The sequence below is a fragment of the Lactuca virosa genome, chromosome 3, assembly GCF_052849685.1.
Source record: "Lactuca virosa cultivar CGN04683 chromosome 3, Lactuca_virosa_CGN04683_v6, whole genome shotgun sequence".
Lineage (NCBI taxonomy): Eukaryota > Viridiplantae > Streptophyta > Magnoliopsida > Asterales > Asteraceae > Lactuca > Lactuca virosa.
The window spans coordinates 21,574,410-21,600,408 of record NC_136428.1 but is presented as its reverse complement, the minus strand read 5'-3'; positions in this window follow the sequence as shown (position 1 = coordinate 21,600,408).

The following is a 25,999-nucleotide window of genomic DNA, read 5'->3' as shown; positions in this document are numbered from 1 at the left end:
TGGAGGATAATTAGGATCGAATGAAGGATCTAGTTCAGTGTTCACTTCTACTTCAAACTCCGACTGAGTGTCATCATCATTAATGTTCACATTCTCCCCCTCGAGCGATGATACTTCCTCTGTTGTAGGATTAGAATCTTTCACTTAGAAAGATGAGACTTCCTCAGTTTCAGAATTAGAATCTCTCCTTTCGAAAGATGATACCTCCTTAACTTCAGGCTCAGAATTTTCCCTTTGGATTTGACTTTCGGTTGCAGAGCTCTCCCCCTGGAATGTTGGATCTTGATTGGGAAGATCAGACGAACCCTCCCCCTGAGCATGAGAGCAATCTTTTTGAGGTTCACTCATGTCTGGCTTGTTGGTTTCAACAGGTTGGTTTTCTTCCATATTCGCTGCAGCTTCATCGATTATCTTCTTCAAGTTATCTACCTTGTTGTCTGCAGCTTCAGATTCAGAGAGAATGGCCTTTTCGGGCTCATCAAACAGCAGCATGTATTGTTCAAATAGGTTCGAAATAGGTATTGTAACTTGACCAAAAATTGGAAATATATCCCCCACAGAACCTTCGGTGGTTTTGAGTGTCTTGACGTAGTTATCGTCAAAGGTAACATAATAGGTCTCCTCGATTTTCTTGGAACGTTTGTTGAGAACCCTATATGCTTTTGAGGTTAAGGAATAACCCAGAAAGATTCCTTCATCTGCTTTCACATCAAATTTATTTCAGTGCTCCTTTGAATTAAAGATGAAGCACCTTGAACCGAACACATGAAAAAACTTGACATTTGGCTTTCGTTTGTTTAAGATCTCATATGGAGTGATCGAAAAGCGTTTATTGAGGTAAGATCGGTTCTGCGTAAAGCATGCAGCAGCGATGGCATCAGCCCAGAAATACAGAGGCAGTGAAGCGAAGCTCAGCATAGTTCGGGCTGCTTCACATAGAGATCGGTTTTTCCTTTCGACAATACCATTCTGTTGTGGAGTGTATGGAGCCGAGAAGTTGTGAGTAGTTCCTTTCTCTGCAAGAAACTCTTCAAAGTCTTTGTTCTTAAACTCCAATCCGTTGTCACTTCTTATGTTACGAACAACCTTTCTCAGCTGGACTTCGATCTGCTTGATAAAGAGTTTAAGTTGAGGAGTGGCCTCCGATTTGTGTTTCAAATAGAATACCCAGGTAAATCGAGAGAAGTCATCCACTACGACAAGTATATACTTGTTGCCACCAACACTTTTGATTGAAGAAGGACCACATAGATCAACATGAAGTAATTCAAGTGGTTCAATAATTTTGTGTTGACGCGAGAAGGATGACTCTGTCGACTTTGCTTTCCCATTTCACATGCAGCACACAAGTGTTCTTTATCGAATTTCAGAACAGGAAGACCTCGAACATGATCCCCAAGCACCAATTTGTTGATGTCTTTAAAATTCAGATGGGAGAGTCTTCGGTGCCAAAGCCAGCTTTCGTTTGATTGAGCCTTTGATAGCAAGCAGATAGCTGGTTTTCCCCGTATGGGATTGAGATTCAGAGGGTACATTTCTCCTTTTCGCTTTGATTTCAGCAGAACATTGTTTGACTTCTTTTCAGTAATCTCTGATCCCTCATCGTCGAAAGACACCTTTAGCCCAGTTCCAACCACCAGTTGAGAAACACTAATAAGGTTGTGTTGCAAACCCTCAACATACGCCACTTTTCTTATTGAGAACTCGCTATTGGTAATCATCCCATAACCTTTGATCGTGCCATAAGAGTTATTACCATACTTGACACTTCCACCATTTGTAAGGGATCGAAATTCCCTCAGTTCTTCCCTTCTTCCTGTCATGTGACGCGAGCAGCCACTGTCTATGTACTATTTATCATCAAACTGCTCGTCACGTATAACCTGTAAAAATTAAGCAGATTTAGGAACCCAAAGAGTCTTGGGTCCTCGTGAGCCGTTTACAGAACAGGGATTTGTAAGCAAAATATCAACCAAAAAGGTTCTTTTTATTAACATTGTTTCATCCTTTCTTTTTAAGGTGAACACTTTGATTTTATCAGTTTTAAGCACTTTAGGTGGAGTTGCCGAATATGTGTATTTTACGTTAGCATACTTTCGATCAACATCAGGCTTAACTGACGAATTCTTTGCATTATCTGGACAAGGTTTTCATTTCCCTTTTGATTATTCTGAGAGTGAAGGTTAGAACTAGGGGAATGAGATTTGGAAACGGAGTTAGCTTTTCAGATATGGTTCTTTTGAGAGCGAAAATTACTTTCCCTTCGTTTCTGCTCACTGATTAGACTAGAACCGAAACCACCCTTTTGGTTTTTCTCATCTCGAGAACCGAAGCCTTGCTTTCGGTTGACATTCTTTGGTGGACTGAAACTCTGTTTTTGGTTGGACTGATGATTAGGACCGCTATACTGCTTTCGGTTGGGATGATTCTGAGGACCAAAACTCTGTTTTCGGTTGTTGTTGCCATGCTGAGTGTAAGTACCGGGGTTTTCTTTTCTTTCCTCCTTTTGCTTAGAAGGTTTTTCATAGCGAACGTAGTTGGGATTTTGAGATCGCCAGAACTGCTTCCTTTCAGTAAGGTTTTTCTTGTACCTTACATTCCTTTGATTCTTTCGTTCTTTCACATGTTTTGGATTTCTGTGGATGTTAGCCTTTTTCTCAGATTTTTGAACATAAGCTTCGCTCTTAAGTGAAGAGGTTTCGCTTGAGACTACGACTTGTTCGTCTGAAGGCACTTTGGTACCACTTGTGCTAGGCTCATCAAAACGAGTAGGATCATTAAGTGGTTCGGCTACATATCTTCCTTTCACTCTCCATGAAGTTTTTTGTGACAAACCTACTGTTTCATCTGCATTATCAATGGGTGCTGACCAGAAATATTCATCACATCCTTCAGCATTATCTTCTGCGACTATTGCTATCAGTTCGGCTGTTTGTTGCAAAGTAACTCCATTAACTTTGTACACCTGATTTGGAGTAGTTTGGACCTTTTGATACACAACGGCCTTTTCTCTAAGGACTTTGGTCTTGTCTTTGGACAAACGAGCAAACTCAACCGAATTTTCAGAAATAAGATTTTTGTTAGTTTCGGGTTCGCTTTTGACAAATTCTGAACAATCAACCACGTCATCCACAGAAATGACACTTATATCATCATCCTCATCGAATTCAAAAATATTTTCAACATCAATTTTATTTTCTGAACTCAATTTAGCATTCAACAAGTCAAATTTCTGTTCGGTTTCGGTTTGGATCTTCAATTTGTCATTTTCATCTAACAAAATTTTGAGCATGTCCTTATGGTCTTTGGACTTTATGAAGGACTCTATTTTGTCAAGACCAATTCTGTAAGCAGGAGAAATATCATCAGAAGAAACAACGTTTTCACAGTTATATGCATCAGCATCGATTTCATCCTCCTTTAACTCAAGGAAGGGTAAAATCATACGATGTATCTTCTTCCCTATTTCACAATCAAGATGCAATTGAGTAATATTGGTATGTAACCGCTTAGCAATTAAACAAAAAACATTTCGTTGTTTTAAAAGCTTCAAATTATCTCTTTGCGAATAAATTGTTTCATCCCTAGACCTAATCAACTCCTCCTTCTGCTCAATCCACATTCGCCTCTCCTCACTCTTCGATGACACCCTGCTGATTTGATCAGTTAGGTTAGAGTTTGTGACGTGAGTTTGAGTTAAACTTCCACTTAAACTAGAAAATCTAGATTTTAATCCATTGAGTTCCTTTTCGTAGTCAGTGATAGGAATTTTCAGAGAGATAAGAATAGATTGTACCTTCTGGATCAACTCGTCGCATTCGTTGATTTGCTGACTGACAGGCTTCGCTGCAAAACAACGGTCTTCTCTCTTCTTATCTCCATCATGTCCCCCATCAGTTGTATAGCCTCGCATGTGTGACACTCCAGAGTTCACCATCAAACACCTTCCTGCAGTATCCTCTTCCTTCACCAACAAAGCCCTGCCATGTGTCGGCTTCCTTACTTCTTCGTCCTCTGAATCAGTTGACTAAACTTCAACACCTCCAAATTCATCATCAACAACATTTCCCTGCACAATGAGAGCATTCATAGTGTTGTTAGGTCCTACTTTCTTCTTCCTGATTTCCTCCAAACGCCTTGTGAGGTTCGCTTCCTCGTCCTCATCTTCGTTCTTCTCAGACATCTTTCTTAGCATGCAGTCTTTGGCGAAGTGATTTTTACCTCCACAATAGTGACAGGTAAAGCCAGAGTCACCTCCAAGTTTCGGTTCCTTCTTTGGTTCTTTCGTCTGAGAAACACTTTTCGGTTCCTCCTTTGCTTTCTCGGCGCTGTAACTGCCATGCCAGTTTCGGTTCTTGTTTGTTGGGAACCTTCTCTTGATGAACTTCTTGGGATTTGACACCATCAGAGCATAATCTTTGCTTGTTAGATCATATTCGGAGAGATCTAAATCTTCTTCTTCCTCAGCAGTATTCTTACCTTTTGAGATTAGGGCCAAGGATCCCATACTAGAAACCACATTCGTTTCTTTAGCCAAGGCATTCTCATGCGACTTTAGTATCCCCACCAGTTTGTCAAGAGAATAACTTTTGAACTGTTCATGTGCCTTCACTGTTGACATCACAGCCATCCATTCCGATCTAAGGCCATTCATGAATGTTACCTTCTGTTCGATGACCTTCCTTTCGATCCCATGCTTAATCATCTTGCTTAAAAGATGATTGAAGCGATCGAATGATTGCACAAGCTTTTCTTCAGGCTTCTGCTTGAAATCACCAATTTCTGAGAGCAACAATGTTTGGATTGAGTGCTCAAGATCTTCATCTGTAGAGTACAGTTCCTTCAACCTGACCCATATTTCCTTTGCTGTCGTGCATGAGCTTACCAGCCGAAACGTGTCTGACTGTAACGCAAACCTAATCATCCTTAGAGCTTTGATATTGCACTGAAACTTTTCCTTCTCATCTTGAGGTATATCTTTCACGTCACCAATGAGTTGATTATATTCCTTTTGAGTTTTAACAACTCTTGAGGTACTTGCATGAACGAATGGACCAACAGTGATCGCCTCCTAGATTAGGTATCCATTATCTTCTGAGCCAATCACGTAGTCTTCAAAGTGATGCGCCCAGACCTCATAATCTTGAGTGTATAAAATAGGAATCCTTGTCGTCGATCCTATGCTGTTTGAGATGTTGATTGGGTTTGACTGAGAATCGTCCAAGGATGTGTCGATGTTTGTTTAAAAACCTGCTTAAGATCAGACTTATAAATAACGTTAGGGTAAGATCGAATATTTAAAGAACCATGTCAATAGCAGATTACGGGTCTAGTAATATCAATCTAAGCGGAAAACCCTAAGATCTTCTTCAACAGAAGAGATGTGTATGAATTACACAGTCTCCTGCTCTGATACCAATTGTAGAGTTGAAAAACTCTTAGATCGATTAGATCTTCAACAGGTTAAACAATAAAGTCAAATAAACACAAAGAACACAATATAGAATCAAATGATGCTTAATGATTCAAATGTAGTCACGCCTCAGCAGAGCTCGACAAAGAACTTCCATTGTAGAGGTGAGCTAGGGTTTTTAGTACAAGAACAAAATTAATGATAATCAAAGCGCTAATCAGAAAGGCTGCATGCATGCACCTTAAATACTAAACCCTAAACAAAATAATCACGGTTGGACAGGCCCAACCTGATAGCAAAACTGGGCTAAGGACCGAGCCCATGACGCAACACTTATTCAACCCCAACATGTATCGTAGTCACAAATGTAAGAGAATAATCCAAGATTAACACACCACTGATAGTTTAATGAATCTCAAGAGATCTAGGAGTTTCATTGTGATTGAATCGGTAAAGTGCTTTACCAACCTAAAATAGATTCATGATGTGATTACGGCATCCCTCTTCATATTACAAATCAAAAATATGGATCCTAGCCTTAAATTAAAATTGGGTTAATAATTAAGGATTGAATCTACTTCTTTAAACTTTGTCTCTTAGGTTAGATGGAAATTCTCTCCCACCTCCTTACGGATTTTCGAATTTTGGGTCTCTTTGTTCTCCATCAGGAATAGCTCATTTACTATGGAATCTTCCGTGAATGAAAAATGGGAAAGATTTATCCCTCAAATCAATAATGCATCAACATTGAAGAAGTTGTTTTTCCCATAAACATGTAGATTTGTCAAATAAGGTCTCTTGCATAATTATATATATGTCCTTGTTGTTCCGAAGGATCTTTTGTGAACATGTGAACATATGAAATGAATTACCAGTTGAATGAAATGTTTCACCAAAAGGCAAGGCAAGAGTGATTTGAAAAACGTCAAAAGTTCCTATGTAGGATTACCAGTTGGGATGTTTATGATTTTGGTTTAGCGGACCGTAATTTGATATAATATGGGTCTTGGGCTTCAAGGGAATAGTTTTTAGACACTATTGGATATTGATAATGTTGGTTAAGTGACTTAAGCCCTTGAAATGCTTTGGAGCCAAATGGTAAAATGGGAAAAGTGATATTTCAGGCTTCTTGCATGAATCAATGAATTTTGTGCGGTATGTTTTAAGTCAAAAGTAATTAGATAGATTTGTGGGGATTGTTAATACCTTCGTATGCATATAAATATCACTGAAAATGGAGTTAGAACAAAGAAGTTATGGTTGTTTCAAGCTGGAATAGATGTGGGGAAAAACCCATCACCACGACATGTTGAGGAGTTCACCACGCAGTGGATAGCTGTGCAACCCAAGCCTATTAAATTAGGGTTTGGTTCATATTTAAAGGCTTTAACCCGTTGCTTTAGGTCATTTTCAGCCTCCATTTCATCAACTACCCCTCTTATAGAAAATCCTAGCCTCCCTTCTTTTATTAAGCACCCACTCTCTAATCTCCTCCATTTTTATGGTGTTTTTGTGGATTTTGAGTGTGTTGTTCTTAAAAGACTTGGTTTTGGATTTTTCTCACTATACTTTGTAATATAGTATGAATCATTTGTATATTAGGATGTTGATATGATGTCGTGATCTATTAGACATGTAGATTTGTTATGATTACATGTGTTTGCTTGTTATTGTTTATTTGCATATATCGACATATTGTGGTTGGGTTGAGGCGGTCCAGTTGTGTGCTGAAGGCCAAGAGGTCCGGGCGGTCCAGTTCAGACTCTAGTCCCAAGGGGAGCGGCCCAACTTGGATGTTGTAGGCACGAGTGGCGGTCCATCCTTATGTTGTAGGCCTTGTGTGCATGAATTGTATGTGTATTGTTGTGTGAGGTATTTTGGGGAACTCACTAAGATTTGGCTTACAGTTGTGGATTAAATGTTTTTCAGGTACTTTAACATTTCGTGGGAAGGAGAATGCATGATTGTACACATTCATCATCAGTTAAATGATTTGAGATTCCGTGACACTTTTCTTTATAACTCCAATTTTGAACTACGGTTTACAAATAAAGGTTTTAGCCTTGAATATATCTTACAGAAATATGTGTTTAAAAATGATAAAAATATTCTGAAAATTGGGACGTTACATCCTAATTATTTAACGTCCTAAAAATTAAGACTAAAAATTTTTGTCTTCAAATTAATAAAACTATTATCCCAAATAATCATCATAAAATCATGGTGAACAAAGTGTATCAACAACATCACCAAACATCAAAGTAACATAAAATGTGAAACGAGGTGGTATATGCATTGCAATCATCCCGGGCTCTTCCCCCTTCGAACCAGAAGAATCTAAAAACATAATTTGAAGACTGTAAGCACAAAGCTTAGTGGGTTCCACAAAATACCACATACCATACATAATAAACATATAATGGGCCCCGTCCGGCATCGAACCCCACTTGGTATACAAATCTGCCAGTCATTGGGCCCTGTCCGGTATACAAATAACATATAAATAGCTATACACATTACACATGCAATAATCACAAAGATAAATAGCATACAGAATGGTCACCGGGCCCCGCCCGATAAACATGTAAACACATAACATATGCAAGAGTCATACAGACATATAGCATGCTAACATAACAAACCATGGGCCGAAATTGGTGCCTTCGACTCGCTAAACACAGTGAGGAAACTCACCTCTACTGATGAAAACTAAAACAACACTCGATCTACAGCGAACACTACTCCTCACGCTAAACCAAAACTAGAAACAAACCCAATCAATAATTAGGGTTTAACCCAAACCCATGGTCTAGTCCATTCCTCATAATGATGAGGGCAAAATATCATTTTCCCTTTATATACAAGCCTAACTAAACTAAGCCCACAACCCCTAATGGCCCAAGGCCCAAAATTGACCCATTGGATTTTGCGCAGAACGTATGGCGTTCCTCCCTACGACGCCTGGCGTCCGAACGCTGAGCGTTCACATGCAAACGCCTGGCGTTTTCTCGTTGTTCAACAACTTCCAAAACAAAGACTTAATGGCTTAATATATCAAGTCCAAACTTCATATCCATAGCTAATAACACGTCTAAAGCCATAAAGTTGCAAACTTTATGGCCATGCATGTTTACAATGAGCCCAAAAGCTAAAACTCCAACTCCTTAACCCATTAAGACATCTTAAATCTTGCATGGAGTGAAAAGAAAGTCCAAGATCACAATTTTATCACTTAATCTATCCTAAAACGTCCAAAAGGACAACTATTTTTGTCTAAGGTAGCTCCTACCCTAAAAGACCAAGAAAATAGGGCTAATAAGCATAAACTTCAAACATAACAACGATCTAGAGATATGATGATCAAGTTCAAAACTTTATACCATGAAATGATGCTCCAAGATGCCAAGAGTCCAGATCCACAAGCTTGAGAGCAACACTAACACTCCAATGATCTTCCTTCTCTATCAAGAACACTAAAATGATGCCAAAAATATGAACACGGCTTCAAACCCTCATACACACTTATGGTTTTCGAAATGAGGATGGAGGCTGGAGTGGTGAAGGGTTTGAGGCCATAATGTTATTTAAATAGGGTGCAAACCCTAAAAATTAGGGTTTGGTCTCTGCGTGAAAACGCCTAGCATCCACCATAGAACGTCTGGCGTTTGAACGCCTAACATTCTATGCCAAATGCCTGGCATTTAGAACCAAGGCCTTATCAACGGGATGTTACAACCAAAAGGCAATATAATTCAATTTTTAGGATTAATAATGAAAGTGCCTTAAGACCGGATGTTACAATTCTCTGCCACTTGACTTAGACTTCGTCCTCGAAGTCTGTAGCAGCGAATAACTAAGGATAATGCTCCCTCGTCTTAGCCTCCGGCTCCCATTTCCACTCGGAGCCTCTCCGATGCTGCCACCGAACCTTTACCAAAGGTACCTCCTTGTTGCACATGACCTTCATCTTTATTTCCAAAATAGCCACCGGTCTCTCAATATAATTCAGACGCTCTTCGACCTGAATACCATCCAAAGGAATTAATGTCTCGCTGTCCAACACACACTTCCGCAACTGAGAGACATGGAAAGTGTTGTGGATCTGACTGAGCTCACTAGGCAAATCCAACCAAAAGGCCACCCTGCTTACCCTGGCGATCACACGACCCTTCCCGGGCGAGACCTTCAGGAGCACCATATCGCCGACCTGAAACTCCAACTCTGATCGGCGCAAGTCGGCATAGCTCTTCTACCGACTCTGAGCGGTTTGCAGTCTCTGCCTGATCTGTTGAATAAGCTCTGTGGTCTGAAGGACTACTTCGGTCCTTCCTGTGACCCTATGACCCACCTCTCCCATACATACCAGGGTACGACATCTCCGCCCATACAAGAGCTCAAAAGGTGGGGCACTAATGCTGGAGTGATAACTGTTGTTGTAGGAGAACTCCACAAGAGGTAGGTATGAATCCCAACTCCCACCGAAATCAATAACCCAGGCCCGCAACATATCCTCAAGGGTCTAGATGGTCTGCTCACTCTGACCGTCAGTTTGCAGTTGATAAGCAGTGATGAAATGTTGTCTCGTACCCAGTTCCTCATGGAACTTCTGCAAGAATCGGGAAGTGAACCGAACATCTCGGTCTGAAACAATGGAGATCGGAACCCCATGACAAGCAAAAATCTCCCGGACATACACATCGGCCAACTTTTCGGCCGAAGAGCTCTCCCGGATGGCCAAAAAGTGGGCACTCTTGGTCAATCGATCCATGATGACCCATATACAATCAACAGCATTGGCCATCTTCGGTAACTTAGTGATAAAATCCATGGTGATCTGTTCCCACTTGAACATGGGAACCTCCAATGGTTGTAGCTTCCCATGCGGCCTCTGATGCTCGGCCTTGACCATCCTACAGGTCAAGCACCTCTCGACATACCAGGATATCTCCCTCTTCATACACGACCACCAGTAACTCAATCTTAAATCCTGATACATCTTGATGGCCCCGGGTGTATAGAAAAGCGAGACTTATGAGCCTCCTCCAACAATGTCTGCCTGATCCCACCATAAACTGGAACATAAACCCGACCACACCGGGTCAATAACCCTTGACTATCAGTGACAAACCTGTCGATCTCACCCCTGATACTCTCTTGTTTCCAGCTCTCTTTCCAAACTCGCTTTGCCTGAGCCTCTCTAATCAAACCCAACAACAGAGAATCAAGGAGTATCCTCATACACATCTCCCCAACTGAAGATCCGACCGACTTTCGGCTTAATGCATCTGCTACTACATTCTCTTTACCCGGAGGGTAAAGGATCTCACAGTCATAATCCTTGACTACATCCAACCACCTACACTGCCTCATGTTCAGGTTCGGTTGATCTATTAGATATCTTAAACTCTTGTGATCCGTGTAGACAGTACAACGGACCCCATAAAGATAATGTCTCCAAATATTGAGGGAAAACACCACTGCCCCCAACTCCAGATCATGGGTGAGATATCGCGTCTCATGCGGCTTCAGCTGCCGCGAAGCATAAGCGATCACTCGTCCTCTCTACATAAGGACCTTCCCTAATCTGGGGATGGATGCATCACAGAATACCCCAAAATCCTTGACTCCCTCCGGAAGGGTCAAAACCGGGGCCTCACATAACCTCTGTCTGTAACGCCTGGTTCCTGGTATGCATTTAACTCAATTATTTATTTATTTTGAAAGAGGAACTCGACGAGTTGGTGGCCCTAACTCATCGAGTATGGGTAGAATATGCGCGGGGTTTAAGCTATCTACTCGACGAGTCATGATCCCTCGACTCGGGTAGTAGATCGGCCAGAATGAAACCCTAATTTCGGGGTTTTGTACCTTATTTAAGCTCCTTAACCCCACCTATTGGCCTCATTTCCAGCCTCTTTGTCCCAAACCCTAATCCATGAAACCCTAGAGATTTCTTTGAGAGTGTGAGTAGGGGTGGCAATCCTCGACCCAACCTGTAACCCGACACTGACCCAACACGAAAATAAGCGGGTTTGGGTTGAGATTTTTGACCCGCCAACCCGTTTATTTCATGGGTTGGGTTGGGTTACCTGTTTGGGTTCGCGGGTCAACCCGCCAACCCGATTATATATATATATATATATATATATATATATATATACATATATATATATATGTATATATATATATATATATATATATATATATATATATATATAATGTTTAAAAAATAAATTTAATTATTTATCAGTTTTGAATATTTGATTATCGTTTAATCGTTTTTCGAATTCCAAAACTGCAAAACATCTTCGAGTCGACTTAGCGTGCCCTAGCCCCTAAAAAGGCCCTAATCAAAAAGAACTTCAGTCTTCAGTCTCCAAACTCACGACTCCGTGTCTCCCGTCTCCGTCGATTGAGGCATCGAGTCATCGACTGTCGCAGTGTCGCACGCACACCACTCATCGTCGTCACTCCTGTTTTTAACTTCATATTTATGATTTTATGTTGAATATTTAAGACTTTATGACTTAATTTTATTTGTATTTTTTAATTTCATTTTAAAATATTTTGCTTATTAAATGGGTTATACGGGTTGGGTTCGACCCACTGGCCTACGAACCCATATTCTTATATGGGTTATATGGATTGGGTTGGGTTGATGTTTTCAACCTGCCAATCCGTGACATGCCAAACCACCAACACATATATTATATGGGTTGGGTTGGGTCAATGTGTTCTGATCCGCCAACCCGTCAACCCGTGACCCGCCAACCCGAACCCAACCCAATTGCCAGGCCTAAGTGTGATTTTGAGTGATCTTTGTGTTCTTTTGAAGCTTATGGAAGAAGAAGAAGATAGATGGCTTAAGAAGGGAAGAGTAGATCCAGAAACTACACTTCATTTTCTACCTTTTCTGGTAATCAAGCTTCTATCTTGGCTATTGGTTCATTAGATCTCTTTATGTCCTCTTTGTGTGGGTTTTTGGTCCAAGATTGATAGCTTTTGTGAAATGATCGACCCAAGAGGATATTCTTCCAAATCTAGTACCTAGAGGGGCTGTTATGACATAAAGGTGCAAACTTTATGCCATTGGAGCCCCCATGCAAGCCTTAGAGTGTTATATTGGCCTTTTTAGCCCCAGAAGGCCATGCATGTGGGAAAGGTGGGAACTTTACGTGTCCAAGTAGTGTTAGGGGTTTAGATCTGAGGTTGTAAGATTTAGTTTGGTGTATGCAGGGCTTAGGGACCAAGTTCTAGGTCCCAAGGAATTAGGGTTTGAGCAAAACCCTTTAAGAAGTGGTATTAAGGGGTAAAGTCAGAAACTTTACCCTTAAAAGGACATTTTCAGGGTTTATGTGAAGTGTGAAGCTTAGATGTGAAGTGTAGGGGCTTAACTTATTAAGATAGCCCAAAGAGACAGGGGAACTCGGCGAGTCCGGTAAGGGACTCGACGAGTTGAAGCTGGGTTGTCCCGATGGTATGCCAGGTAGAACTCGACGAGTCTGTGAAGGGACTCGGCGAGTTGACTCGGTTGACCACGAGTCTTAGTAGTATAGGAACTCACCAAGTTAGGAAGTAACTCGACGAGTTGAGTTGACTGGGAGATGACCTTGACTTCGACTTTGACCAGGATGTTGATTTTGACTAGGGGTAAAATGGTCATTTTACCCTAAGAAAGATTATCAGATTTTGATTAAGTGTTATTGTGAAATTGATAGTCGGGGAGTTGTTGGAGCAGCCGTCAGAGATTCCTCACACGAGATTTCACAGCTAGCATTCGAGGTGAGTTTCCTCCAGTAGGAACGGGTCTAAGGCACTAAGGCCGACCCGTTTAGCTAGTAGTAGTTCCAGACTATGGTCCGATACCGGGCGGGGCCCGATGTAGGTTTATATGCTTTTCCGAATTTCGATCCAATGTTGGGGCGGTCCCAAGGACTGCATGTATGCTTGATGTCTTTGTGATTCTTGCATGTGTTTGTATTGTATGTTTCCGGACTTCGGTCCGATGCCGGGGCGGTCCCGAGGAATGTTAGTATGTTACCGGATTACGGTCTGATGTCGGGCGGGGCCCAAGGAATGTTTAAGTGTTAATATTATATGCTTAGGTTTATGTGTATTATTTATTATGCTCATATGTATTCCGAGATGTGCTCGATGCCGGGCGAGGCTTGATGCCAGGCGGGGCCCGATGTCGAATAGGGTTCATTGTCGGGCAGGGCCCGATGCCGGGAAAGCCGATGCCGAGCTTGACTCGATGTAGCAGGGGCGGGGCCCAAGATATGTTTATGTGATATGTGTATGGTATGTGGTAGTTGGGGAAACTCACTAAGCTTCGTGCTTACAGTTTTCAGTTTTGGTTTCAAGTACTTCTGCTAGTAAGGGGAAGAGCTCGGGATGATTGCATGGCACACACCACAGCTTTTAGCCTGGGACGAATTCACTCTGATTTTGACATATGATTTTGATACATTGACATATATTATGATATTTTTGAGATACATGGTTGTGACTTTTTATAATGGTTAATATGGATGGTTTTATTACTGATTTAAAACGAAAATTTTGGACTATATTTTTGGGATGTTTTAAGTTGGTATCAGAGCCTTGGTTTGAGGGATTCGGGCACACTCTCGGGTGTGTCTGAACTCAAACTAAGGACTTGGTATAAAAATTTTCAAAAGAAAATCATTTTTTACAAAAGAATTTTGAAAAGAGAAGAACTTTGAAAAGAGAAAAAAGGTGTGATGCATGCAATCAGCCGAGCTCAAGTAGGTACTCCCAAATTACCCATACAAGTTTATGTTATGATATGTTTATGAGAACTGCATGCTAGATTAGGACTAACGATCTAGGAAGGATGCCTTATGTGCGTATTATATGTGTATTAACTTTATGAGAATTGGATGCTAGTTTAGGACTAAGGATCTAGGAAGGATGCTTTATGTGCCTGTTATATGTATCTCAGCTTTATGAACCGCATGCTAGTACAGATTAGTCGGTGATGGCCTGAATGAGATATGCTTGATTATGTTACTCGATGCTCGAATGTTGCTTGCTTTGTGCTTTTAGGAGTTCTAGATATCTTTTACTAACTAGTAAATGAATATGTTAAGTTACATATTGCGAGGACTAAATAACTTCAGAAGGTTAGGTCTAGCGGTATTGCGCAGCTCTTGTTTGAGTCCAACCGTTGTAGGGTAGGGTCTCTCATTCGAAGAATTTTTGTAGTCTTAGTGATATGTAATAGTATTCACGAGCTAGTTAGGGGAAGATAGCAGGGACTTCTTATGCATCTGTTAGCGGAGAGTGGGTTGGTGATTACCCTAGGGAAAGCCTAGGATGAGTTTAGCATGAGATCAGTAGTAGTAGTAGTAGAAGGGACTTGGTGGAGTCGAGGCAATTCTTGAGGAAAGTACGGATAGATGTGGAAGGTTGTATGAGCCCATACTACTGAAAGCAGAGGATCCGTAATCGAATCAAGGAAGGCTAAGATGAACCCAGGAAACTTGTAGATTGTGAGATCCCTCGAGTTATGATGAGTATACTGATGTTTGTTATGGTGTATTTTCAGTATGGTGACGCTACCCACTAGGCAAGCTGGCACTTCAAACACTGATGAGGGATCAGACTCGGGCTCTGGAGTCGGGCAGCTGGATGAGCAGACGAGGGAGTTCATCTCGTCTGAGATCACATGCATCATTTTAGATCAAACTCATGTGATCTTTGGTTCGGTCAAGGAGGGTATTTTGGAGCATCTGGATGAGAAGCTGAGTGCTTTCCGCAATGAGGTGGCGGCCATGATGGGGTCGTGCACACTGACTTTCCGGGAGTTCATGGCTTATGGAGCTCCCGACTATCATGGGGTTCGGGACCCCATTACTAGCAGCAGATGGTTGGCTGATGTTGCTAATGCATTCCGTACGAGCAGATGTCATGAGGGGGACAAGATCCGACTTACATCCTGTCTTCTGAAGGACAGGGCACAAGATTGGTGGGAGGAGGTCGGACGAGCCATTGGGGATGATACAGTTCTAGATGCTATGACCTGGAGTGATTTTTCGGCCAGGTTCATGGCCGAGTTTGCACCCGTGATTGAGGTGCAACAGCTAGCGAGGGAGTTCCAGGATCTTGAGCAGACAACAAAGACTGTGGCGGATATCACCGCCAAGTTTAGGGATAGGGCCCTTCTCGTTCCGCAGTAAGTGGCGGACGAAAAGATGAAGAAGGCCCGATATCATGAGATGATGCGAAGTGATATCCTCCAGTTTGTGAGCCGCTCCAGCTGCAAGACGCTGGAGGATATGATTGCTAGGGCTCGAGAGAGGGAGTTGGATTTAGAGATGGAGAGGAAGAGGAAACCAGATGGGTTTTAGACAGGCAGTTTGGGCAAGAAGCCCAATTTATCAGACCACAAATCGAGGAGCCAGAAGGGTCGCAGCCAGTGTGGCAAGTGCGGCAAGATGCACGAGGGGGCGTGCAGGGCGGGGAGTTTGGGCTGCTTCAAGTGCGGCCGAACTGGGCACATGAGCAGGGATTGTACAGCTACCACCACCACCACAGCAGTTTCAGATCTGATTTGCTTTCACTGCAATCAGAGGGGCCACAAGAAGGCCCAGTGTCTAAGTCTGGCAGCAACAGGACAGGTGGCGGCACCCGCTCCTGCCACGTTGAGGATTACAGATGGCCGTCAGGGCCAGGTAGAGGCGCCTACGGCGAGGTGCAGGGCTTTCCAGCTTACTGCAGAGGAGGCACGTGCGGCTCCCGATGTTGTGACGGGTATGTATTCTCTCCTTATCTCTTTATTTGTTATGATTATTGCTTATGTTTATGTGTTTGTTATAGGATTGTTCTTAGTGAACGATATATCAGCCTTGGTACTCTTTGATTCAGGTGCAACCCGAACTTTTGTGTCGCTCGTGCTCAGCAAGCGATTCGTAGGAGCTTCGGGGGAGCTGGATTGCCCACTGGATGTGGAGATAGCAGATGACAGGACCGTTAGGGTTGCGAGGGTTCACAGAGGTTGAACACTACAGTTATTCGATGAGCAGTTTTTAGTGGATCTGGTTCCTATTCCCCTGCAAGGGAATAAGGTTATAGTGAGTATGGATTGGTTGAGCCCCAATGGGGCAGTGATCGACTGCAAGCAACACTTAGTGAGGGTGCAGACTCCTAGTAGGGGAGGGTTAGTGATCCAGGGCGAGAGGCTACAACGCGGACCGATTTTAAGTTTAGCGGCGAGGACGAGGCGTTACCTTCAGCAGGGTTGCGCAGGTTATGTCGCTTATGTTATGGATACCCGGGACAAGGGTAAGGTGACAGTGGATGATGTACCGGTTGTGAGAGAGTACTCGGATGTATTCTCGGAGGATTTGCCTGGGATACCTCCGGAGAGGCAGGTTGAGATCAGGATCGACTTAGTCCCTGGTGCGGCTCCGATAGCCAAGGCACCATATCGGTTGGCTCCTCCCGAGATGCAGGAGTTGTCTATGCAGCTGCAAGAGCAGCTAGACAAGGGATTTATCAGGCCGAGTAGTTCACCATAGGGATCCACGGTCCTTTTTGTGAAGAAGAAGGATGGGTCGCATCGGATGTGTATAGACTGTCGGAAGCTGAATAAGGTAACGGTGAAGAACCGTTTTCCCTTCCCGAGGATCGATGATTTGTTTGACTTGCTACATGGTGCATCTTGGTTCTCCAAGATTGATCTGCGATTGGGTTATCACCAGATGCGAGTCAGAGAGGAGGATATGCAGAAGACGGCTTTTAGGACCCGCTATGGTCATTATAAGTTTGTGGTGATGCCGTTTGGGCTCACCAATGCTCCAGCCGCGTTCATGGATCTCATGTGTAAACCGATGCTGGATCGGTATGTGATCGTTTTCATTGATGATATCTTGGTCTATTCCAAGACTCAGGAGCAGCATGAGGAGCACCTAAGGGAGGTGTTGGAGACACCAGGGAGAGACTTTTTGCAAAGTTCTCCAAGTGTGAGTTCTGGTTGCGCGAGGTGCAGTTTCTTGGGCATCTCGTCAACCAGAAGGGTATTCTGGTCGATCCGGCCAAGATAGAGGCCATGATGCAGTGGGAGGTTCCGAGGTCTCCAACTGAGATTCAGAGTTTTCTTGGTCTAGCGGGTTATTACCGGAGATTCATCCAGGATTTCTCCAAGATCGTTGTTACTTTGACCCGATTGACCAAAAAGTAGGTGACATTCCGCTGGGGGCCTGAGCAGCAGGCATCCTTCGAGACTCTTATACAACGGTTATGAGAGGCACCGATTTTGACTCTGCCCGAGGGAGTTGATGACTTCGTGTTTAACTGTGACGCGTCGATTACGGGCATGGGTGCAGTTTTGATGCAGCGAGGTGATGTGATAGCTTACGTGTCGAGGCAGTTGAAGCCTCACGAGGCTAACTATCTGACGCATGATTTAGAGTGGGGGCTGTGGTTTTCGCCCTCAATATTTGGCGGCATTATCTCTACGGGGTCCATTGTACCATTTACACGGACCATAAGAGTTTGAGGTACCTCATGGATCAGCCGAATCTGAACATGAGACAGTGTCGGTGGTTCTATTGTGGTAAAGGATTATGTCTGTGAGATCCTCTACCACCCGGGCAAAGCTAATGTGGTGGCCGACGCCCTAAGCCGCAAGGCGGTGACGGCCTCGATTAGAGATATATGTTTGAGGATGACAATGATTACTCCATTGCTAGAGCAGATTAGAGAGGCGCAGGTTGAGGGCCTGAAGGAAGAGCGCCAAAAGTGCGAGCGGATTGTAGGCCGAGTGGGCTCATTTGATTATGACAACCGAGGGTTGCTGACCCTGCATGGGAGGGTCTGGGTTCCGTACTGGGGCGGAGTACGGCAGGTTCTGATGGATGAGGTGTAACGCCCGTAGATCCGGGCTAGTCAATTTAGAGACGATAAGCATCAAAAATGACTTTTTGATGGAAGATTATTTAGAAGGATTAATCTTAACCAAGTTGTAGTATATGTCTCGAGGTTTCCGAAAATATAAAGAACGCCGAAATTCGAGTTATAACGAATAGTTATGACATTTCGAAGTTTCGCGACAAAACCGGCACGGTGCCGAATGTCGTAAAAAGTGAGTTTTTGATAAACTACTTTTTAGCTTAGTAATCTAAACGAAACTTGTAGTATTCGTTAAACCGAGAAGTTCGATAAAAAGAACGCTCAAATCTGACTTCGTATGAGGAAGTTATGATTTTTCGAAGTTTCAGCTTAGCAGTAGACAGCTAAAAAACTCGAATTTTAGATCGAGTGATTTTTAGCCGACACAACCTAAACGAGAATCGAAGGTCTCGTAAATAGTAGCACAACGGTAAAAAGTCTGACGAAAACGGACGTCGGATGAAGAAGTTATGAATTTTTAACGGATTTCCTGTCCCGGTCTGTTAAAAATAATAATATAAAAATTAAAGTCAAAATTAGCCGACGAAGTCTAGACGAAAGTTGTAGAGTGTAATTTTACCTACGCGTGCATATAAAGAACGTTAAAAACGGAGCCTGTATACGAAAGTTATGGATTTTAGAAGTTTTGGCACAAAAACCGAGAAAAAGCACAAAAACCGAGGAATTTCGCATGGCCCAACTTCGGCCACGGCACCCTCGCTCCGAGGTGGCCACGTATCCAAAGCAGCTGCGTGGCGCGTCCGAGAAGTGACATGTGTCGCACAGGTGTCCGATCTGATGCGTCGTCCGAACAAGCTGCCAACGGGTGTAACCTGCTGATTCGACCGAAGGTGCGACCCAGTAAGAAGATGACACACCTCGCATCGGTGGCAGGTCCGAAGCGAGCCACGTGCCTCGCCTTCGCATCCGACGCGTGCAGCCTTCGCAAGTCCGACGCGTGGTCCTCCTTTCCTTCGGCCGAAGTCTTCTCGCAACCTATAAATAGGAGGGTGCGAACCCTCCCGGCTAAGATTGGAAAATTGGTAATTTTGGCCCCTTTTTCAATATTTTAGCCATTTTCACATCCCCCGATGCCCCGAGATCATTTCCAACACCCGGAACACGCCCCGAAGAGCCCGAAGACCCAGAAAATTTATCTTTTCGGTTTCGAAGCCCGACCCTTCGCAGAGCCCGGTTTCTCAATAAAACTCCCGGTTTTATTAGAAACGATCGTTTTAGGAAACAAATTGCTGCCCGATTTTCATTAAATCGGGTGAGTGTGTAGTCACTTTCATCTTACACATAGATATGAAGTATTTTATATAAAATACGTGCTATGTGTATATATGTTGTTTGTTTATTCGAGATGGGTGTTGAATGAATGTTTTATACATGTTTAAAATGATTTAAAATGCATAAATATTTTATCTTCAAATATGTTGGGTAAAACATGGGTAGATAAAGTATGAGGGATAAAAGTACAGTATAGATGTACGTTGGTAGCTATGAATTTAGTACAGTATAGATGTACGTTAGTATCTATGAATTTAGTACAGTATAGATGTACGTTGGTAGCTATGGATTTAGTACGTTGGCAACTATGGACTTAGTGCCTGTTGTGTAAACCTTGGCGACGATGTGACTTCGTGCCTATTTGACATAAATTGCTAAGGACAGCAGTATTGTCACCACGTTGGGTGTTTTATTTGACATAAATTGCTGAGAAAAGCAATGTTGTCACCATTTTGATTGTTTTATGTCAGGTGGTCTTGTTTGACATAAATTGCTGAAGAAAGCAATGTTGTCACCTTATTGGTTGTTTATTTGACATAAATTGCTAAGGGAAAAAGCAATGTTGTCACCCCGGTGTTTGTTTTATTTGACATAAATTGTTGAGGGAAAGCAATGTTGTCACCCAGGTGTTTGTTTTATTTGACATAAATTGCTGAAGGAAAGCAATGTTGTCACCCCGATGTTTGTTTTATTTGACATAAATTGCTGAAGGAAAGCAATGTTGTCACCCCGATGTTTGTTTTATTTGACATAAATTGCTGAGGGAAAGCAATGTTGTCACCCCGATGTTTGTCTTATTTGACATAAATTGCTGAAGAAAGCAATGTTGTCACCCTATTGGTTGTCTTATTTGACATAAATTGCTGAGGAAAGCAATGTTGTCACCTTATTGGTTGTTTTATATTAGGATGTCTGGTTTGACCTAAATTGCTGAGGAAAGCAATGTTGTCACCCCATTGGTTGCCTTATTTGACATAACTTGCTGAGGAGCCCCCGAAGCAATGTTGTCACCCCTAATGAAAATCCTTAGGCTAGGTCCCTTGTGATAGTTGTTTTAGGGACGTATGGTGAGGATAACGGGAATGGGTAATTAGGGTTGTTTTTGGTTGATGAAATTAATAAATTATTTGTTGATTGATAAACTTAAAGAGTTTATTATTTATTGTGGGTTGAAAACCCTATATGCTCACCAGGCTTCCAAGCCTGACCCACTCAGCTTTTTATATTATAGGTAGTGGACCCCGAGCATAGTTGGATGATGACAATGAGTGATTTTTGGACTATAGGCCAGTAGTTGTAAATAACTGTGTAAGGCTTATAATGTCTTGTTTATGCTTTTGATCTGTATCGGAACATGACATCCCGAGGTTTTGTTATGAAATAAAAATATATATTTCTTAAAGAAAGGTTTTGATAAACTTTTATCATGTTTTGTTTTGGGGACCAATTCCGCAACATCTTTTAAAAAGATTTCTCTGATTTTATTTTAAAAAAGATAAACGAAATCGGTCTTTTCTGGCCGTGAAATTGGGGATGTCACATGAGGCCCATAAGTCGAGGTTTTCCATCCATGATTACTGGTGGCCCTGCATGAAGCGGGACGTAGCGTGGTATGTGGAGAGGTGCTTGACCTGCAGGAAGGTCAAGGATGAGCACCAGAGACCACACGGCAAGATGCAGCCACTAGACATTCCCATGTGTAAATGGGAGGATATAACCATGGACTTCATTACCAAGCTTCCCAGGACCGCACGTGGAGAAGATTCAATATGGGTCATCGTGGATCGGTTGACGAAGAGTGCTCATTTTATCCCGATCCAGAAGAGCATATCGGCCAAGAAGTTGGCTGAGATATACGTGCGTGAGATAGTAGCACGACATGGGGTGCATGTCTCGGTGGTGTCAGACCGAGATGTCCGTTTCACTTCCATATTTTGGAAGCGGTTTCACGAGGAGATGGGTACTCGTCTCCACTTCAGCACCGCTTTCCACCCTCAGACAGACGGACAGAGCGAGAGGACGATACAGACTCTCGAGGACATGCTACGCGCATGTGTTTTGGATTTCGGTGGCAGTTGGGATACGTATCTTCCGTTAGCAGAATTTTCGTATAACAACAGTTACCACGCCAGCATAGACCGACCTCCCTTCAAGATGCTCTACGGGAGGAAGTGTAGGACCCCAATTTGTTGGGGCGAGGTCGGTCAGAGAGTCATGGGGAGTACTGAGGTAGTACTCAAAACTACAGATCGGATCCAGCAGGTCCGGAGCAGGCTCCAGACAGCTCAGAGTCGGCAGAAGAGCTACGCTGACAAGCGACATTCAAACTAAGAGTTTTAGGTGGGCGATATGGTCCTCCTGAAGGTGTCACCTTGGAAAGGTGTCATCTGGTTCCGGAAGCTGGGTAAGCTTGGCCCCAGATACATTGGTCCTTTTAGGGTTATAGCCCGGGTAGGCAAGGTGGCGTATCGGTTAGACCTTCCAGCAGAGCTCAGTTAGATCCACAGCACTTTCCATGTTTCCCAGTTGCGGAAGTGCTTAGTGGATAATTCAACAATTGTACCCTTGGAGGATATTCAGGTTGACGATAGCCTGAACTACATTCAGAGACCGGTGGAGATTCTGGATTGCAAGATGAAAACCTTGAGGAAAAGGTTGTTCAGTTAGTGAAGGTGCAGTGGCAGCACCGCAAGGGTTCTGAGTGGACGTGGGAGCCCGATGAGGAGATGAGGGAGCACTATCCAGAGTTGTTTTCAAATGCAGCAGACTTCGAGGACGAAGTCTAAGACAATTGTGGAAGAATTGTAACACCTGGTTCCTGGTATGCATTTGACTCAATTATTTATTTATTTTGAAAGAGGAACTCATCGAGTTGGTCCCCTAACTCGTCGAGTAGGGGGTAGAATATGCGCGGGGTTTAAGCTATATACTCGACGAGTCATGAGCCCTCGACTCGGCGAGTAGATCGGCCAGAATGAAACCCTAATTTCGGGGTTTTGTACCCTATTTAAGCTCCTTAACCCCACCCCTTGGCCTTATTTCCAGCGTCCTTGTCCCAAACCCTAATCCACGAAACCCTAGAGCTTTCTTTGAGAGTGTGAGCCATTTTGAGTGATCTTTGTGTGCTTTTGAAGCTTGTGGAAGACGAAGAAGATAGAGGGCTCAATAAGGGAAGAGTAGATCCAGAAACTACACTCCATTTGCTACCTTTTCTGGTAATCAAGCTTCTATCTTGGCTATTGGTTCATTAGATCTCTTTATGTTCTCTTTATGAGGGTTTTTGGTCCAAGAGTGATAGCTTTTGGGAAATGATCGACCCAAGAGGGTATTCTTCCAGATCTAGTACCAAGAGGGGCTGTTATGACATTAAGGTGCAAACTATATGCCATTGGAGCCCCCATGCAAGCCTTAGAGTGTCATATTTGCCTTTTTAGCCCCAAAAGGCCATGCATGTGGGAAAGGTGGGAACTTTACGTGTCCAAGTAGTGTTAGGGGTTTAGATCTGAGGTTGTAAGCTTTAGTTTGGTGTATGGAGGGCTTAAGGACCAAGTTCTAGGTCCCAAGGAATTAGGGTTTGAGCTAAACCCTTTAAGAAGTTTTATTAATGGGTAAAGTTAGAAACTTTACCCTTAAAAGGACATTTTCAGGGTTTATGTGAAGTATGAAGCTTGGATCTGAAGTGTAGGGGCTTAATTCATTAAGATAGCCCAAAGAGACAGGGGAACTTGGCGAGTCCAGTAAAGGACTCGACGAGTTGAAGTCGGGTTGTCCCGATGGTATGGCAGGTAGAACTCGACGAGTCTGTGAAGGGACTCGACGAGTTGACTCGGTTGACCACGAGTCTTAGTAGTATAGGAACTCGCCGAGTTAGGAAGTAACTCGACGAGTTGATTTGACTGGGAGTTGACCTTGACTTTGACTTTGACCAGGATGTTGACTTTGACCAGGGGTAAAATAGTCATTTTACCCTAAGAAGGATTATCAGATTTTGATTATGTGTTATTGTGAAATTGATGGCCGAGGAGTCATTGGAGCAGCCGTCAGAGATTCCTCACACGAGATTTCACAACTAGCATTCGAGGTAAGTTTCCTCTAGTAGGAATGGGTCTAAGGCACCAAGGCTGGCCCGTTTAGCTAGTAGTAGTTCCGGACTATGGTCCGATGCTGGGCGGGGGCCCGATGTAGGTTTATATGCTTTTCCTGATTTCGATCCGATGTCGGGGCGGTCCCGAGGAATGCTTGTATGCTTGATGTCTTTGTGATTCTTGCATGTGTTTGTATTGTATGTTTCCAGACTTTGGTCCGATGTCGGGGCGGTCCCGAAGAATGTTAGTATATTACCGGATTACGGTCTGATGTCGGGCTGGGCCCGAGAAATGTTTAAGTGTTAATATTATATGCTTAGGTTTATGTGTATTATTGATTATGCTCATATGTATTCCGAGATGTGCTCGATTCCCGGCGAGGTTCGATGCCAGGCGGGGCCCGATGCCAAATAGGGTTCGATGTCGGGCAGGGCCCGATGCTGTGAAAGCCGATGCCGAGCTTGACTCGATGTAGCAGGGGCGGGGCCCAAGATATGTTTATGTGATATGTGTATGGTATGTGGTAGCTCGGGAAACTCACTAAACTTCGTGCTTAGAGTTTTCAGTTTTTGTTTCAGGTACTTCCGCTAGTAAGGGGAAGAGCTCGGGATGACTGCATGGCACACACCACAACTTTTAGCCTGGGAGGAATCCACTCTGATTTTAACATATGATTTTGATACATTGACAGATATTATGATATTTTTGAGATACATGGTTGTGACTTTTTTATGATGGTTAATATGGATGGTTTTTATTACTGATTTAAAATGAAATTTTTGGACTATATTTTTGGGATGTTTCACTGTCGAAGAGTCTCAAACACCGACTGCTGCTCAGGGCCCCACCGGAAATCCACTCCCTTCCTCGTCGGACGAGTGAGGGGTACCACAATCTTAGAGAAATCCTGAATAAACCTCCGATAGTATCCTGCCAAACCCAAGAAACTCCTGATCTCTTAGGGAGATTTCGGAACCTCCCACTGCATCACATCCTCGATCTTGGCTGTATCAACCAAAATCCCATCCTGGTTAACGAGGTGCCCCAGGAACTGGACCTCTCGTAACCAAAACTCACACTTTCAGAACTTGGCATAAATCCGTTCCCGCCTCAAAACTCCCAGAATCTCTCGAAGGTGCTTCTCATGCTACTCTCTGGTCTTGGAATATACCAAGGTATCATCAATAAACACAATGACAGATTGGTCGAGTATCGGCCTGCATACCCGATTCATCAAATCTATAAACACAGCAGGCGCATTGGTGATCCCAAATGGCATCACCACGAACTCGTAATGCCCATAACAAGTCCGGAACGTGGTCTTCTCCACGTCTTCCTCTCTCACTCTCACCTGATGATACCCGGACCTCAGATCGATTTTGGAGAACCAAGATGCACCCTGCAATTGATCAAAGAGGTCATCAATCCCATAAAAAACACAAGAAATTTAAACTTTTTAAAAACACCCCAAATCATTAAATGTTTACAAAATCATTGTTTTCAAAGTATTGTTCCATATCATAGTATGCCAAAGATCAAAAGTACATAAAACAGAGGATGTTTACGGTCACGCCTTCGCCTTCCCGCGATCATCAGAAGTACCTGAAACAATAACTAAAAACCATAATCCAAAGCTTAGTTAGTTTCCCTAAGGTACCAACACATAAACAGATAACATATACAACAGCATGTCAGGTCCAATCAACCATCAGGTTCAAAACTTTATACCATAAAATGATGCTCAAGTTCTAGAGATATGATGATCAAGTTCAGAACTTTATACCACAAAATGATGCTCCAATATGCCAAGAGTCCAGATCCACAAGATTGAGAGCAAAACCAACACTCCAATGATCTTCCTTCTCTATCAAGAACACTAAAATGATGCCAAAAAGATACACAAGGCTTCAAACTCTCATACAAACTTAGGATTTTCGAAATAAGGATGGAGGTTGGAGTGGTGAAGGGTTTTGAGGCCATAATGTTCTTTAAATAGGGTGAAAACCCTAAAAATTAGGGTTTGGTCTTTGCATGTAAACACGTGGCGTCTATCATAGAACGCCTGGCGTTTGAACGCTTAACGTTCTATGCCAAACGCTTGGCATTTGGACCCAAGGCCTCATCAACGATATGTTACAACCAAAATGAAATATAATTCAATATTTAGGGTTAATAATGAAAGTACCTTAAGACCGGATGTTACAAATTACATGCAAGCTAAAGGAGAGAGTTTTGTATGTGCTCAATGAGAGCTACATAGATAAACACAAGAATCTAATTGTTGCCCTTGATA